This window comes from Sapajus apella, unplaced genomic scaffold (assembly GCF_009761245.1).
Source record: "Sapajus apella isolate SASKATOON/1434 unplaced genomic scaffold, GSC_monkey_1.0 scaffold2, whole genome shotgun sequence".
Lineage (NCBI taxonomy): Eukaryota > Metazoa > Chordata > Mammalia > Primates > Cebidae > Sapajus > Sapajus apella.
Window position 1 is genome coordinate 77,117,801 of NW_022436942.1, and position 4,722 is coordinate 77,122,522.

A 4,722-nucleotide genomic window follows, 5' to 3' on the forward strand; every position below is an offset into this window, starting at 1 on the left:
CTATTCTTTTAACTTTACTATAGCTTTTAATTTTTTGCAAAATTTAAAGAATGAGAAAAATCACAACTGTTTAACAAGTAAAACAAATATAATAGATACAAATAAGTTTGTAAATACACGCAGTGTACAGTAAGCAAACAAGCTCAGGACTCGGCAAAGCCCAGATCTGCTTATCTCTTCTCTAAGTGATATTTTTCTCTCTGAGCTTCCACTTCTGCATCTGTTAAATGGGCTCACATTACCACCTCCTAGCCTGCTGAGGGGTTTCATTAATTGATAGGTATGCCATGCAGGCCTGATGTTCAGCTGGTAGGCATCGTGATAGCTGTGCTGGTTATTTGAAGCTAACATCCACTCTGACTGGTCAGGTTGTCCGGGTTGTGAAATATGTTTGAATATTGTTCTTGATACCTGGTATGTAGTAAGAGTCAAATTCATGGGCACTGTCTTTAGTGCCATCGTCATCATCATTTGCAGCATCATCCCTGAGCACCTTTGGCCTCCTCACCGTAGGGATTTGCTTGGGAATAACTGCTGGATTGGGTGGGGGAGGTGGCCTCAGCACTGGGTGTTTTGGGCACCTCAGGGAACAATATGCTAACATGAAGTAGATAAGGAGATCTCAGCAGCACTTCAGGCTGGGGTAAAGTGTGCCCTTCTGGCCCAGAATAGATAAACTCTATTTGCAAACTAAATGGTGGTACAGGCTGAGAGAGCAAAGGATTCCCTGGGCTGCAGGGAGATGGAGGGATGGAAGCTGAGACCTTGGGCCTATGTCTCTGGGTTAGAAGGAGAAAATGTTGGAGATGGGGGGCCAGCTATGCATTCTGGGATGGGCCCCAGGTATAACCGAGTGGGACACAGAAAGGTGTATACTTTTACTCTTTCTGACTGTTGCCTTGAGATCCTCTAAAATAATATTGATATCTGGCATGTAGTAGTAGTTAAATTCATGTACACTGTCTTTAGTGCCATCACCATCATTATGATCATCGTCAGCATCACCCTGAGTGCCTTTGGTCTCCCTGCCATGCAGACTTGTAAAGAAGGAGGCTTTGGGAATAACTGCTGAATTAGGTGGGCACAGCTATACCAATGCCTACCAGCTGAACATCAACCCTGCATGACAGTCATTCTTCAGCGGAGCCCCAGGTACAACTAGGCTAGATACAGAACAGCATTTAAAAGCTGATGCTGTTTAAACCTCATATTTCTACTCTTTCTGACTGTTGCCTTGAGATCCTTTAAAATACACTTGATAAACGTTTGTTTAAACTACAAATAGATCAACAGGTGGATGTATGAGGGTGGAAGGATTTAATAAATAGAAGCAAGAAAGAGAAAAAAAATCATTGAAGAATGGACAAATCAGTGAATGGATATTTGAATGAATAAATGGCTGAATCAATTAATGAGATAAGGATTTAAGAATTAATTTATGAAAAATAGAAAAAATTGGTTTTTATTGAGGTCTTTCTAAGTCCCAGATACTCTGCTAAGCAATGTACATAGATTATCTCATTTAATCCTTACAAGAACACTATAAAATAGACACCAGTGTCATTCTCATTTTATAAAGGAGAAACTGAGGCAGAGAGAAGTCAAATAATTTACCAAAGATTGCATATCTGGGAGTAATGGTGCCAGCAGCCCAATGAATGCTTTTGTTTCTGTCCTTAACACTGTGGTACCCCATTGTCTCAGTGTGTTTGGCTGTTGTAAGAAAATACCATCAACTGCATAGTTTATCAAGGACAGACATTTGTTTCTCACAGTTATAAAAGCTGGAAAGTCCAAGATGAGGGTGCCAGCATGGTTGTGTTCTTGAGAGGGTCCTCTTCTGGATTGCAGACTGCTCACTTCTTACTGTCAAGAAGCAAGACCACCACCCTCACGTGGTAAAAGGGACAATTTCCCTCAGGCCTACTTTGTAAGGGCACAAATCCCATTCATGGTGACTTCACCCCCATCACCTAATCACTTCCCAAAGGCCTCACCTCTTAACACTACCACATCGCGGATTAGGTTTCAATGTATAAATACTGGGGGGACAGAAATAATCAGACCATAGCAACTGTAAACCAAAAATATGTGGACTTATTTTACTCCTTGGATAGCTGTTGGTCCCAGCACCTCAAGTCAGCTTAGAGATTCATTCATTCATTCCACAGATATAAATTGAGCATCTGCTATATTCCAAGTCCTCTTCTAAGCACCAGAGATACATTGATGAACAAGCAGACATGGCTCCTCCATACATAGTTTGTGCTTCCACGTGGAAGAGTGAAAATGAACAAATACATAGAAGTAAATGCTATGCAGAAAAACAAATCATGCAAGGAATTATAGAAAAGTGGTGTGGTGGTGTGGAAGGAAGCTATTTTAGATATAGTGGTCAGGAAAAATCTTGCAGAGGAGGTACAAAGACCTGAATTATGAGCAGTACATCATGCAAAGATCTGAGGAGAGAGCATTCCAGGCAAAGGGCACTGAAAATGCAAAGGTGCTGATGTAGAAATGAACGTAGAAGGTTTGAAGACTAGGAAGGAGGCTTCCATGGTTGGACTGGTGTAAGCAAAGTGGGGAAGGTGTGATAGGACGTACAGTCAGAGAGAGAGACAGGTGCTAGACTTTATCCTGGATTTCATAGGTCAAGATTTTATAAAATTTTCACTTTGTTTTAAAGGAGATAGAGTGTCTGCTTTACATTATAAAATATCACTCTGTCTGCTGTGGGTTGTTCCATTACTTTTGTCCTCAACCCAGAGAAACAATGGTGTAAGAATAAAGACCACTTGTTTGTCCTACTCTGAATGATTCCCTTCCTCTCCCTTTCTTCTTGGGACCCCATCTGCCATTGGCACTACCACCTGTTGGTACCAGCACATTTACTGGAAGCCATCCTTTTTTGTGCTCTGTCTTCTCCTGGGGACCCTTGGCCTTGCTACTCATCCCAAAGCCCCAGTCACCAAAAAGGTAAAATGGCAGCAATGTATATATCCAACAATAGGGGAGTGGTTATGCAAATCTATTTACTATAATACTTTTGACCGTCAAAAATGATGTTGGGACAATGATGGGATCAAATCTGTCCATACCAATATTTTTTTTTTTTTATATATAAACAGTTTATTTACTCTAAACAGCAACACAGACAAAACGCCATATAAACACAAAGGAAGTGACGCAGAACGGAGAGGCGGCTGACCTGGGATCTGAGGCTTGAAAGCAACACAGCCCAGGCCCTAGAGGAGCGGCGGAGGGAGGGCGCATTTCCAGACAGCCAGCCGGGGCCCGGTGGAGCTCTGCACGGTGAGAAGCATGCTTGCCTCCGAGAGCGAGGGCTCGCTCCTGGGGACTTACCCAAGTATAAAAGTTTATCATTTTACAGCAGTTGAAATACTGACATCAATATTAAAATAAAAGCAAGTTTTACATAACAATCAAAATACAAAAGACTGAAGGAAGAGACCCTGTATGAAAAACGGGCAACTGAGCGAATCGAGACTGCGGACCGCGGCGGCAATGGAAGATGGCGCCCCCCCCACCCCCCCCCAGGCGACTAGTCATTGTACGGAGCAACTTTAGATTTGCAAAAGTGTTGTAAACAAGTTCCTGCCAAACCAATCCCTTCCTTTCTGGAGGCCGCAGGCCGTGGCTTATGAGGGCGCGAACTTCTTGGCTTGTGCTTGGACCCTCTTCTCGTACTCCACTCTGTTTTGGCAGTAAATCGTGTAGGCCTCTGCTTGAGCTGGGTCTTGGATATTTGGTTCATTTAGAAGTTCCTGTATTCCTAATAGGATCTGTTTGATTGTGATGGCTGGCCTCCAGTCCTTGTCCTCCTCTAAGATGGACAGGCACACTGTCCCCGAAGGGTACACATTTGGGTGAAATAACGGTGGTTCAAATTTACATTTCGGTGGTGAAGATGGATAGTCATCTTTGAAAAGCATCCGCAGTTTAAACAAGCCTCCTTCCCACGGAGTCCCTTTCTTTCCTGGAATGGCGCACTCCCAGTTCATGAGGTTCATCGTGCCATCGGGATTTTTTGTTGGGACAGCCACGAAACCAAACGGGTGGTCTTTTCTCCACGCTTTCCTCTCCTGGGCGAGTCTGCTGAGGGCGATCCCTGACATGTTCAGAGTCCCTCGGGCGGCCGCGGCCCTGGCGAGCGTCGCGGACAGGCGGAGGACTGAGCGGGGCGGCGGCGGCGGCGGCGCTTCTCTTTGTCTCGGGACTTCCCTCCATACCAATATTAACCTTGAATGTAAATGAGCTAGACACTCCACTTAAAAGGTACAGAGTGGCCCAGCTGGATAAAGAAGCAAGACCCAACTGTATGCTGACTTCAAGAGCTGTATCTCACATGCAGTGACACCCACAGGCTCAAAGTAAAGGTATGGAGAAAAATCTACCAAGCAAATGAAAAACAAAAAAGAAGTAGGAATTGCTCTTCTAATTTTAGAAAAACAGACCTTAAACCAACAACAATAAAAAAAAGAAGGGCATTACATAATGATAAAAGGTTCAATTTAACCAGAAGACTTAACTATCTCAAATATATATACACCTAACACTAGAGCACCCAGATTCATAAAATAAGTTCTTAGAGATCTATGGAGAGATTTAGATAGCCATGCAGTAATAATGGCAAACTTCAACACCCCACTGACAGTATTAGTCAGACCATCAAGGCAGAAAACTAACAAAGATATTTAGGAC

General features: G+C 43.3%; 1 pseudogene across 1 annotated transcript; it reads right to left on the reverse strand.

Annotated features, from left to right (window-relative positions):
- Nucleotides 1-3,117: 3,117 nt before the first annotated feature.
- On the reverse strand, nucleotides 3,118-4,240 carry LOC116525447 (annotated as a pseudogene). The gene has a single exon (XR_004257690.1). The product of XR_004257690.1 is annotated as an SUMO-conjugating enzyme UBC9 pseudogene (transcript).
- Between the last annotated feature and the right edge of the window lie 482 nt (nucleotides 4,241-4,722).